The sequence below is a fragment of the Pogoniulus pusillus genome, chromosome 19 (genome assembly GCF_015220805.1).
Source record: "Pogoniulus pusillus isolate bPogPus1 chromosome 19, bPogPus1.pri, whole genome shotgun sequence".
Classification (NCBI taxonomy): domain Eukaryota; kingdom Metazoa; phylum Chordata; class Aves; order Piciformes; family Lybiidae; genus Pogoniulus; species Pogoniulus pusillus.
In genome coordinates this window covers 8,605,722-8,619,140 of record NC_087282.1, presented here as the reverse complement: position 1 = coordinate 8,619,140, position 13,419 = coordinate 8,605,722, and the positions used below count along the sequence as shown (strand labels likewise).

Sequence of the window (13,419 nt, the reverse complement as noted above, 5' to 3'; positions counted from 1 at the left end):
GGGTAGGGTGTCCCAGCCCATGGCAAGGGGGTTGGAACTGGATGATCCTTGTGGTCCCTTCCAACCCTGACTGATTCTGTGATTTTATGAAAAAGCAAACAATATGCACTTATTTTAATACAGATAAAAATCTACCACCAGAGGCATTGTACTTGGACACCAGAAACAACAAAAATAAGATCATTGACAGGAAAAAAAAATAAAAACCCAAGCCAAACAAAAAATGCCAAAAAAATAATCTAAACCTTTTCAAAGCATCAGACTTAAAAAACCTGTTAGAGAATAAGTCCTTCCCCAGCCTCCAGAATGAATCACAGCAGCCCGAAATGAAGAATCAGGAACTGGCCAAGAGCCAATGGCATCCTGGTCTGGTTCAGGAGCAGTGTGGGCAGCAGGACAAGGGAGGTTATTCTGCCTCTGTGGTCAACACTGCTCAGGCCACACCTTGAGTGCTGTGGCCAGTTCTGGGCTCCTCAGTTCAAGAGAGATGTTGAGCAGCTGAAATGTGTCCAGAGATGGGCAACGAAGCTGATGAGGGGCCTGAAGCACAGCCCTGTGAGGAGAGGCTGAGGGAGCTGGGGGTGTGCAGCCTGCAGAAGAGGAGGCTCAGGGCAGAGCTCATTGCTGTCTGCAGCTCCCTGAAGGGAGGCTGTAGCCAGGTGGGGTTGGGCTCTTCTGCCAGGCAAGCAGCAACAGAACAAGGGGACAGAGTCTCAAGTTGTGCCAGGGGAAGTATAAGCTGGATGTTAGGAGGAAGTTGTTGTCAGAGAGAGTGATTGGCATTGGAATGGGCTGCCCAGGGAGGTGGTGGAGGCACCGTCCCTGGAGGTGTTCAAGAAAAGACTGGCTGAGGCACTTAGTGCCATGGTCTGGTTGACTGGCTAGGGCTGGGTGCTAGGTTGGACTGGATGATCTTGGAGGTCTCTTCCCACCTGGTTGATTCTATGATTCAGGCCCAGCAGAGCACTGCTCTTTACAACACATTTGAAATGCTAACAGCCCAAACTAGACTACAGGCCCCTTGCAGGAGCCCATTTTCTGAAACATGACATTTTAAACACAACAGTGGCTGGAAGCTGAAAGAAGAAAGAGTGGTGCAGAGCTGAAAAATCAACCCCACAGGCTGCTCTTGCAGACAGCTCCATCAGCTTGGGCGCAGCCTCGGCGCAGCTCGGGGTGCACCGTGTTCAGCACCTCAACTTAGCTATTTTAAAACGTAATTAGGCAATTACACCCCTGGGGAAAGTGTTCTAGTAATTTAGCTACTCAATCAAATCCCAGGTACCAAATGATGGACCTGATCCTGCAGTTCTTATTCAAGTCAAACTCCTCTTGATGTCCGTGGGAGTTTTCTTCCTAGTTAAAAATCGGGGCACACGCGTGTGTGAGGCTGCTCCTAAAGGATGGCTTTGAATTTAGTCCCAGGAACAGGAGTCTGCTTTTGAATCCCAAATCATTGCCTACAAGTTTCTCACGTGAGACTCTGGGTACATTAATGTATATACACTTTCCTAAGTCTGGCTCAAATGAACTTAGAATCACAGAATGAGTCAGGGCTGGAAAGGACCACAAGGATCAGCCAGTTCCAACCTCCCTGTCATGGCCAGGGACACCTCTACCCTAGAGCAGGCTGCACACAGCCTCAGCCAGCCTGGCCTTAAACACCTCCAGCCATGGGGCCTCAACCACCTCCCTGGGCAACCCATGCCAGCCTCTCACCACTCTCCTGCTCAACAACTTCCTCCTCACCTCCAGCCTGAACCTACCCACCTCCAGCCTTGCTCCATTCCCCCCAGTCCTGGCACTACCTGATATCCTTAAAAGAACTTCCCCAGCTTTTTTGTAGCCCCCTTCAGATACTGGAAGGCCACAAGAAGGTCACCTCACAGCCTTCCTCTTCTCCAGACTCAACAGCCCCAACTCTTTCAGTCTGTCCTCATAGCAGAGCTGCTGCAGCCCTCTGAGCATCCCAGTGGCTCATCACTGGACATGCTCCAGCATCTCCACATCCATCTTGTAATGGAGGCTCCAGAAATGGATGCATTATGCCAGGTTGGGTCTCAGCAGAGCAGAGTAGAGGGGAGAATCACCTCCCTGGCCCTGCTGGCCACACTTCTCCTGATGCAGCCCAGGCTCTGCTTGGCTTTCTGAGCTGCAAGTGCTCATGTTGAGCTTCTCATGCACCAGCACCCCCAAGTTCCTCTACTCAGGGCTGCTCTCCAGCCACTCACTGCCCAGCCTGCATTTGTGCTTGGGATTATCTTGACCCAGATGGAGGACCTTGCACATGGTCTTGCTGAACCTCATGAGGTTGGTTTGTGTCCACCTCTCCAGCCTGTCCAGGTCCCTCTGGATGGGTCCCTTCCCTCCAGCCTGTCTGCTGCACCAGACAGCTTGGTGTCGTTGGCAAACTAGATTTAGCTGAAGTCTTACAAGGCTCAATGGCAAACTGACCTAATTTTGGTGTTTTTTAAACAAGTTACACACTTGCAAAAGAAGAAAGAGGCTGCAGAAATATTGGTTATGAATCATGCTCAGCAGCACCCACTGGGTTTGTGTCATTGTCGTGCTCTGCCCAGTCTACACAAGCTGCTGCCAAGGGGTTGGATAAGCTAAGCTGATGCTGCTCCCAAAAGGGACTGCCTCAAACACAGGGATTCAGGGTAGTGCACCCAAGCCTCTGCTGAGCAAGGCTGAAACACAGAGAGGTGAGGAGGAGTAGCTGAAGGAGGAGGAACAGGGTCCTTTCTCATGCTCTTCACACCAATCTCAGCTACCAAAGCTGCCTTTGTGGGGTACACTTCAGGCAAGAGCAGGCTGGGCTCATGCAAGAGAACTGTCTTCACCCCTGGCTGCTCACTCTGACGTTCCTGACGATCTCAGACCTGATGCCTTCAGAGCGGCTGTCCTGACATACTCTGCTGATCTTGCCTCTTCAGATGCCTGAGTGATGTGTCAAGGGGCAGCCACTGAAGCATCACAAGCTAGGAAAAGGTAAGCCAAAAAAATCAGCCAACAAGCCAAGAAATCTGGTGGAGCAGAAGACTGCTAAACACTGACAGCTGCCTGTTTAGTACTGGATTCTTAAAGGGAAACGCCTGCTCGCCAAAATCCATGGGAGTGGACATCTATGCCACACCCCTTTGGCTCAGTGGGAAAAGGGAGAGCAGCAAACCTCATTTCCCTTTCAACCAAACAGAAGCAACACTTGTCAAGAGAGCTCTGGGTTGTCCACGTGCTTGGAACTAAGTTCAAGTGGGCAGGACAAGAACTTGTGTGTGTCTGGAGACAGAGGGAAATCACATTTCTGTCCAATCTCCCGGAGCAATTGACCATGAAAAGGTTAGACGTTAGGAAATAATTATCTCTAGACACAGCTACTGACAAGGTCAGTGTCCACAAGGATTATTTCCTGCTCCCTCACTGCCCACTGCCCACAAGGCAGGTGGGTGTCGCCCGGCCCTATCCCGCACGGCTCCCAGGCCCCACACTGCACTGATGCTAATGGCACTTGTGCACTGAGTGGCCCGGCAGCTGAAGCAGATAACCAGGAGTGAAGGGGTTAAGTGCCTGTCACAATAGAAACCTCTGGGGGCACTTGACCTTTTCACATTTTTTATTCAGGAATGAGCATTTTGTGCCTGTTTGAGGAAGTTCATCTACATTTGTCCTCATTCTTCACCCTGTTTTCCTATTGTCCCTTCCCTTCACTCGGTGCCCCATTAAGTGTCCCATTAAGCACCGAGCAACCTCTGTTGATGAATATGAATTTAGGGCAAAGTTGCAGAGGGGCCACAAATAGTGCACACTGATCAAGTGACTTACAAGGAACTTTAACATATTCAAGGCATATGTTTCTGCTGAATGGCTTCCTACACATACAACCCTCTCCTGTCAGTGCTGCGGCACGACGAGGAAGAAAATCACACACGTGAACAGAAGCACTTCCCAGGCTGGAGCAAGGCTAAGTGCTTCTGTTGAGGAGAGCATTAAAATGTTCAAATCCTAACGCATGCTGTCAGACATGTTCTGCAAGAGAAGGCACAGTGATACCTGCCCCTGGTCTTTCATCCAGCAATTAGACCACGAACCCTCCTGTCCCGAGTGGGAGGGTCTGCAAACGTCTCTGGCTGCAAATCAGTCAAGGAGGATAAGTCCAGAGAAGAGTTTGTCACTGCCTGCTTGTTTCCTTTCGAGGCAGCTCTCCTAAAAAGGTACAAGCAGCACTCAAGAGCTTGATCCTGCTGGGATCAAGGGGAGCTCTGTGCTGGCTTCGAGGCGAGCGGGCTCCGGGCTCCAAGCACGTGTGTCCAATTTGTTCATATTTTGGGTTCAAATAAAAAACAAATCTCCACTCTTCCCTGCATGGGAGTCCCAACCACATTTTTCCACTGGGGGAGAGCATCAGGGCTTACACAAGAAAGACTTTCTGGATGATCTAAGTGAATTGTCCTGAGGAGACTGGCATTACTGTGAGCTTTGAACACGACTACAGAGGGTCTTTTATAGACCTACTCCAGAGGGGAGATCCTTAGATGGGTCCTTTAATGCCTGCCTCCATGTGCAACCCAGATGAAATTCTTTATCAGATGGGGCCAGGCTCTTGCTCCCTTTAAAAGTTCTGCCACTGAATTCAGTGGGAGAGTATCTACTTGTCATAAACACTTACACAGCCTCCCTTATCTCAGTGCCACAAAATAGATACCCTTTAGAATCATAGAACGAGTCAGGGTTGAAAGGGACCACAAGGATCATCTAGTTCCAGCCCCCCTGCCATGGCCAGGGACACCCTACCCTAGAGCAGGCTGCACACAGCCTCAGCCAGCCTGGCCTTAAACACCTCCAGCCATGGGGCCTCAACCACCTCCCTGGGCAACCCATGCCAGCCTCTCACCACTCTCCTGCTCAACAACTTCCTCCTCACCTCCAGCCTGAACCTACTCATCTCCAGCTTTGCTCCACTCCCCCCAGTCCTGGCACTACCTGATATCCTTAAAAGAACTTCCCCAGCTTTTTTGTAGGTTCCCTTCAGATTCTGGAAGGCCACAAGAAGGTCACCTGGGAGCCTACTCTTCTCCAGACTCAACAGCCTCAACTCTTTCAGTCTGTGCTCACAGCAGAGCTGCTGCAGCCCTCTCAGCATCCTCGTGGCTCTTCTCTGGACACACTCCAGCATCTCCACATCCCTCTTGTAATGGGGGCTCCAGAACTGGATGCAGTACTCCAGGTGGGGTCTCACCAGAGCAGAGGAGAATCCCCTCCCTGGCCCTGCTGGCCACACTTCTGATGCAGCCCAGGCTCTGCTTGGCTTTCTGGGCTGCAAGTGCACACTACTGGCTCCTGTTGAGCTTCTCCTCCAGCAGCACCCCCAAGTCCCACTCCTCAGGGCTGCTCTCCAGCCACTCACTGCCCAGCCTGCATTTTTGCTTGGCATTGCCCCGACCCAGATGCAGGACCTTGCACTTGGTCTTGCTGAACCTCATGAGGCAGGCTTGTGCCCACCTCTCCAGGTCCCCCCAGCCCTCCAGCCTGTCTGCTGCACCACATAGCTTGGTGTCATCAGCAAACTTGTTGAGTTCCTTGTTCTTTGGAGGCAAGGGAATATTATTTCTCCACTTAGCACAGACAGCCCTGGAGAAGTGACAGCCAGGCCAGGTGACATAGGTAGCAGTCACACACAGACTCACGGCAGGAAAGGGACTTACCCCCAGGTCCTCCAAACCTAAGATCAAAGTACTATCATCATAATGAAACTACCTTTTCACAGCAGGGATGCAGAAGTCAGATTAGAACAAGCAGCTTGCTTCTCTGGTTTGGACAAAGAGGAGGAAAGGCACACAAGACGACAACATTTGAGCGTCTCTCACTCCTTCATTATGTTTTTCCTCTTCAGGTAGCATGTCCCTGGACTCCCTCAGTTCCTGCATGAGCAGGACTCAGCACTCAGCTGCTGAGCTGTGCTACAGTTGTAGGAAATGTCCTGCACAACTTGTACATCTCCAGTGGCAGCCTTCCAGGACTCTCCAGCTTGGCAGCCCATCCCAAGATAAAAGCAGTGCTTTGGTAGGCCAGTAAGCACAAAACCAGCACTCCAGCAAAACACCAGGGACCTTCAATCACTGTCCACAGTATCCTAGAAGCAGCAGGTAACCAATTGTCACCAAACTGTCCTTGAAGCACACAACCTTTCAGGAGGAACTGCTGCAGAATAGGAAGGCAGGTCTGGGACTAATCTAAAAACTAACTGAAGGCACCTCAAGCACTCACCAGAATGTCCCATGTGAGTGAATGCAGAAGTGCTGGAAGACCTCCAGAAAGCTCCTTCTGATTGTCCCCACTCCCAAGGCACAGGTGAGAAGGTGTTAACCCCAGGGCTCCAGGCGCATGTGCCAGGCAGCAGGGAGGAGCAGCAGCACCAGAGGAAACAGCTCCAGGGACTCTTACACCCCTGCACAGCCTGTCTGGGCTGTGCAACCATGTCCATACACACAAGATACCACAGCAGCCTCCCTGGGAGGCAGCAGCATACACATCCCTGGCAGCATTATGGCATGTAAGCCAAGCAGCACGCTGCTGCACCTGACAGCTTACTGACCATCATTTAGCACACTGCCACCTCAGCATTCACAAGAAAGTCATTTTCAAAGCAAAATCACCTTCCTGAATGTTTGCAATTGCTTACATTTCTGTTAGCCCTGAGAAGGCTCCAGCTGGGAATCACAACAGCCAGTCTTAGTGCACTGAAGGTTTTGTCTGTGCAGAGCCAGAGCGAAGGGTGTTAGCATCAAAGGGAACCTGTGGAAGATACAAAGAAAAGGTCTCTAGGAGCACCAAGGCAGAACCCAGCTTCTTCATTTCCTGTCCAATATCCTGCCCAGTGGCTTCCACAGAATGTTACAAGGTTGGAAGTGACCTTGAAAGAACAGAAAAGAATAGAATCAGCCAGGTTGGAAGACACCTCCAAGCTCAGCCAGTCCAACCTAGCACTCAGCCCTATTCAGTCAACCAGTCCATGGCACTAAGTGCCTCAGCCAGGCTTGGCTTCCAGCAGTGTGCCCAGGTGGCCAAGAGAGCCAGTGGCATCCTGGCCTGCATCAGGAATGGTGTGGTCAGCAGGAGCAGGGAGGTCATTCTGTCCCTGTACTCTGCACTGGTCAGACCACACCTCGAGTACTGCGTTCAGTTCTGGGCCCCCCAGTTTAGGAGGGACACTGAGATGCTTGAGCGTGTCCAGAGAAGGGCGACGAGGCTGGGGAGAGGCCTTGAGCACAGCCCTACGAGGAGAGGCTTAGGGAGCTGGGGTTGTTTAGCCTGGAGAAGAGGAGGCTATGGGGTGACCTTATTGCTGTCTACAACTACCTGAAGGGTGGTTGTGGCCAGGAGGAGGTTGCTCTCTTCTCTCAGGTGGCCAGCTCCAGAACAAGAGGACACAGCCTCAGGCTGCGCCAGGGGAAATTTAGGCTGGAGGTGAGGAGAAAGTTCTTCACTGAGAGAGTCATTGGACACTGGAATGGGCTGCCCGGGGAGGTGGTGGAGTCGTTGTCCCTGGGGCAAGGCAAGGTTGGATGTGGCACTTGGTGCCATGGTCTAGCCTTGGGCACTGTGGTAAAGGGTTGGACTTGATGATCTGTGAGGTCTCTTCCAACCTTGGTGATACTGTGATACTGTGATACTGTGATACCTCCAGGCACGGCCACTCCACCACCTCCCTGGGCAGCCCATTCCAATGCCAATCACTCTCTCTGACAACAACTTCCTCCTAACATCCATCTTAGACCTCCCCTGCCACAACTTGAGACTGTGTCCCCTTCTTCTGTTGCTGCTTGCCTGGCAGGAGAGCCCAACCCCACGTGGTTACAGCCTCCCTTCAGGGAGTTGCAGACAGCAATGAGGTCTGCCCTGAGCCTCCTCTGCTGCAGGCTGCACACCCCCAGCTCCCTCAGCCTCTCCTCACAGGGCTGTGCTCCAGGCCCCTCACCAGCTTCGTTGTCCTTCTCTGGACACCTTCCAGCAGCTCAACATCTCTCTGGAATTGAGGAGCCCAGAACTGGACACAGCACTCAAGGTATGGCCTGACCAGTGCTGAGTACAGAGAGCTGGAGTACACGGAAGTTCTGCACCAGCAGATCTCCCCTAAGGAGTCAACACCTTGTTTGCTCCTGATCCTGTGGAAGGCCCCAGCCCTGGTTGCTAATGTTGGAAAGGTGTATGGAGTGTGTTGTGAACTACAGATAAAGTAAAGCACAACTGCTGAAGAACAACAAGACCATCTTCATGTCCCCAGCACTAGCACTGTGCAGGTAGGGAGCAGTCTATTTCTAGACTTGGGTTCCTGTTTAGGCTGGAATTTGACTGCAGCCTCCCTTGTGCTCAAAGAGAAATGCATCTCCTCTTTTAATGACCATACTTGTTCTGTCTTGGTGCTGGCCTCTTGCTGGCCCTCGTCCCTGCTGCGTCACCACGTGAGTGTGACATCTCTATTAACATCTTTGTTGATTGCATTAAGCAGCTCTGCCATTTATAGTACTTCTGTTGCAAATACAGTCCTGCATGAAGGCACTTAGAAAGACATGTTATGGCTGGAGAGACCCAAGTGATCAATAGCTTTTAGATTACTGTGTCACTAAACAGCAGGCTGGGACATGGACAGGCAGAGCCACTTTAGGGATGAGAGATTTTTTAGCAAATAAATCAATAGTGAATACAGGCTGATTGGTTTCCAGTTCAAATCACCCCAAGAAACATGGAGCCTGGGGAAACCATGCCATTCATCCTTGGAAACAAACAACACAGGCTCACTTTCATCTCTGTATTTGGGTCAGTACTCTTGGAAATGGAGAGAAAGATGGAGCCAGTGATGTCCAGTGGTGGAACAAGGGGCAGAGGGTGCAAGCTAGGATATAACAGGTTCCAGAGGAACAGAAGATAAAGGTTTTTCGCTGTGTAGAGTGATCAGGCTGCCCAGAGGTTGTGGAATCTCTTTCCTTGCAGACATTCAAAACCTTCCTGGATGCATCCCTGTGTGGCCTGCTCTAGGTGGTCCTGCTCTGCCAGGGAGGGTTGGACTAGGTGGTCTTTGCAGGTGTTGATCTATTGGAGGATAGGAGAGCCCTGCAGAGGGACCTTGACAGGCTGTGTAGGTGGGCAGAGGCCAGTGGGATGAAATTTAACAAGGCTAAGTGCAGGGTTCTACACTTTGGCCACAACAACCCCAAGCAGCCCTACAGGCTGGGGACAGAGTGGCTGAGAGCAGGCAGGAAGAAAGGGAACTGGGGGTACTGGGAGATACTGCTGGCTTATCTTCAGCTACTGTGCCCAGGTGGGCAGCAGAGCCAATGGCATCCTGGTCTGGCTCAGGAGCAGTGTGGCAAGTAGGATAAGGGAGCTTATTCTGCCCTCCATTTCAGGAGACATTTGTAACCATTTAACAATTTCCCACCCAAGAAGTTCTTGCCACTTGTCAGTTTACCTTGTGCCACAGGTTTGTAATTTAGCTGGATGGGAAGGAACTTTATATGCCCCAAATTTTATATGTCAATGCCAGATGTGAACACAGGAGCACGTGTTCTCTCTCTGCCATGCTGCCCTCCTTGGGAAAGGATGCTTCAACACTGCAGCTCCAATCAGTCTGCACAACGACTGGGAGACCTGGAGCCTCAAACCTCTATTCCTTGGGAAAGGATGCTTCAACACTGCAGCTCCAATCAGTCTGCACAATCAGTGGGAGACCTGGAGCCTCAAACCCCTATTCCTTGGGAAAGGATGCTTCAACACTGCAGCTCCAATCAGTCTGCACAATCAGTGGGAGACCTGGAGCCTCAAACCCCTGTTCCTTGGGAAAGGATGCTTCAACACTGCAGCTCCAATCAATCTGCACAACGAGTGGGAGACCTGGAGCCTCAAACCCCTGTTCCTTGGGAAAGGATGCTTCAACACTGCAGCTCCAATCAGTCTGCACAACGACTGGGAGACCTGGAGCCTCAAACCCCTGTTCCTTCAGCATTCCCCCCCAGAGCCCAAGGGAATTCCAACTGGCGAGGCAATCTGCTCACACATACTTCCCAGCCTTCTGAGCATGAAATATCCCTGGATGCAAAAGGATTAAAGGCACAAATTTGATTTGCTAATTATAAAAGATAATAAGGGAACTGCTGAAGACTGTGCAGTGTCTATTGCAACATGAGAATGCATTCCAGCTGCTCCAGTGTATCGAGAGGGAAGATTATTCATGCAGGTAGCCTTTACGGTAATGAAGGTGCCAGGATTTCACAGCATCATCAAATGTCAGGGGCTGGAAGGGACCCCCAAAAGCTCAGGAAATAGCTTCAAGTTGCACCAGGGGAGGTGCAGTTTGGATATATCTTTCCTGCAAGAGTGGTCAGGCACTGCAACAGGCTGCCCAGGGAGGTGGTGGAGTCACCATCTCTGGAGGTGTTTGAAAAATGGCACTTTAGGACAGTTTGTTTTACATGGTGGCATTGGCTTGATGGTTGGAATTGATGATCACAGAAGGTTAGGGGCTAGAAGTGACCTCAAAAGGTATATGGGCCAACCCCCCTGCCAGAGCAGAATCACCTGTACCAGATCACACAGCAACACACTCAGGTAGGTCTTGAGTATCTCCAGAGAGGGAGACTCCACAGCCCCCCTGGGCAGCCTGCTCCAGGGTTCTGTCACCCTCACAGTGAAAAAATTCCTCCTCATGTTTACATCAAACTTCCTATGCCTCAGCTTCCACCCATTGCCCCTTGTCCTGTCATCAGACATCACCCAGCAGAGCCTGGCTCCAGCCTCCTGGCACTCACCCTGCACATATTTATAAGCACGGATGAGGTCACCTCTCAGGCTCCTCTTCTCCAAGCAGCACAGCCCCAGCTCCCTCTGTCTCTCCTCGTAAAGGAAGAGACTCCTCTGCTATCCAGAGATGAAAAGCTGTAATGTCTTTTCTCATTGTCCTGCTTTAAAATTGATGAGCATTTTACAGCTGATTTTTTTTTTCCTCCTTAAGTTAAATATTTTTGCAACTCTTGGCAGTTATTAAAATGTAGCTCACTACACAATACCTGAGTTTGCCCTCCTGGGCTTTCAGCACCCTTCTTAACATGTTCCCAAGGATCAGCCATGCAACTTGTGATGGTTTGGCTGTCACCCACCTACCCTCACTCTTATGGAATCACCCAGACTAGACTCAGCCAAGTTGGAAATCAAGGAATGAAGCTTTGTACTTACAGCTTAGATACATACAAGCAGGTATTTACAATGTATACAGCTTTATACAGCAATATGCAAGGTAAAGGTAATACAGAAACACAACAGCCCTCCCAGAAACCTGAGTCCCTAGGAGGGGCTCCCAACCACCCCTCCACCTCCTGTCCACCCCTCTACCTTATCCCAGACTTTGCTTTATGTGCAAGGTGAGTTTGGAGGATCAGCCAGGGGGGTTAGAAAGCAAAAGGATTAGTTACACAGAAAGCAGGCCAGGGAGAAAAGCAGAGGCACCAGGTGCAAGAGAGAGCCACTGCCACTGTGTTATCTGTGTTTTGTGTTCTTCTTTTCATACATCTCAGCAAGCCTATGAGTGCAGGTTCCTTTGCACAGCCTATAATCTAACTTCTCTCACTAAAATATTCCAGCTAGCCTCAAACACAACTCCAAACTCCATTAATATTATAAAGCATAAACCCAACCAGCATTCCTTGTTAGTGGTGCCAAAGCATTTGCACATGTTAAACGATAAGCAACGTTTTCTTGTTAGCAACACCGACCTAATATTGCTGTCACTGCCAGGGCTCTCCTCCCCCAAAGCCCAGGCTAGAAGAGATGACCAGCCACAAACTCTGCCTCCCCCAAGCCCACCTCTTGTTTTCATGTTGATCCCTTAGCAAGAACTGCTCCCTGCACCTTCCAAAGAAACAAGATTGGTCCTGAGGCCAGGCAGGCTGAGTGGCCAGGCAGGCTGAGTGGCCAGGCAGGCTGAGTGGCCAGGCAGGCTGAGTGGCCAGGCAGGCTGAGTGGCCAGGCAGGCTGAGTGGCCAGGCAGGCTGAGTGGCCAGGCAGGCTGAGTGGCCAGGCAGGCTGAGTGGCCAGGCAGGCTGAGTGGCCAGGCAGGCTGAGTGGCCAGGCAGGCTGAGTGGCCAGGCAGGCTGCTTCAGCCTCCACAGCAAACCTCTCTTCTGGCTTCACTCTGCAGCAACAGGTAACTGCTGCCTGCTTCAGCCTCCACAGCAAACCTCTCTTCTGGCTTTACTCTGCAGCAACAGGTAACTGCTGCCTGCTTCAGCCTCCACAGCAAACCTCTCTTCTGGCTTCACTCTGCAGCAACAGGTAACTGCTGCCTGCTTCAGCCTCCACAGCAAACCTCTCTTCTGGCTTCACTCTGCAGCAACAGGTACCTGCTGCCTGCTTCAGCCTCCACAGCAAACCTCTCTTCTGGCTTCACTCTGCAGCAACAGGTACCTGCTGCCTGCTTCAGCTTCCAGCCTGCGAGACTATAAACTTGCTGCGTTCGGAAGCAGAGCCCATCCTTACCAGGACACTCCTGCAGCTCAGAAGGACATGTGTTTGTCCCCAACCAGCCTGCTTTGAGTGCTCTCTCAGCATTATAACCCTCAGCAAAGCAGGGGGGAAGGGGCCCAGGGCAGCCCGGCGTGGCGGTGCAGAAGCCACGGAGGGGCCCATTTCAGTTTGATTTGTTGCGGCACTCTAGACGCAAGATGAAATCTGAGAGATGAAATCTGAGCAATTTCTTGCTTCTCTTCTTTCTGGACAGTTATTAACACTATAAAGAAGGCTGAACAGTGGGGCTTCCCAACTCCACTATTGTCAAGGCTTGTTTCAAAGGCAGTGGCTGAAATGCCCAGTGCTGCCTTTGTTGATCCTGGACTCAGGTCTCCTCCGTGTGGCACTTCTGTCAAACCAGGAGGCTGAGCACATTAAAAACCAGCTCTCTCTGGAGGAGGGGAGGAAGGGGGAGACAAGATGAATACTGCCTGAGCCTACACACAGTACCCACCACATTCCTACTATTCTCAGCTTCCCTGTGTAAAAGCAGGGGAAGCAGAAAAGCTCCAATGGATGCCACTTGTGTCCAGAGAAGAGTGACAAAGCTGGTGAAAGGCCTGGAACAGAAACCCTATGAGGAGAGGCTGAGGGAGCTGGGGGTGTGCAGCCTGCAGAAGAGGAGGCCCAGGGCAGACCTCATTGCTGTCTACAACTACCTGAAGGGAGGCTGTAGCCAGGTGGGGCTGGTCTCTGCTGCCAGGCAAGCAGCAACAGAACAAGGGGACACAGTCTGGAGTTGTGGCAGGGCAGGTCTAGGCTGGATGTAAGGAGGATGTTCTTGCTAGAGAGAGTGATTGGCATTGGAATGGGCTGCCCAGGGAGGTGGTGGAGTCACCATGCCTGGAAGTGTTCAAGAAA

General features: G+C 51.4%; 1 long non-coding RNA gene across 3 annotated transcripts in view; it reads right to left on the bottom strand.

Annotated features, from left to right (window-relative positions):
- Positions 1-13,419, bottom strand: part of LOC135183875 (uncharacterized) — a 73,249-nt gene that overhangs the window by 44,408 nt on the left and 15,422 nt on the right. For all 3 annotated transcript variants that reach the window (XR_010305744.1, XR_010305745.1, XR_010305746.1), the window contains exon 2: positions 6,683-6,795. This is a non-coding gene — a long non-coding RNA (uncharacterized LOC135183875). The remainder of the gene's footprint in view (positions 1-6,682; positions 6,796-13,419) is intronic.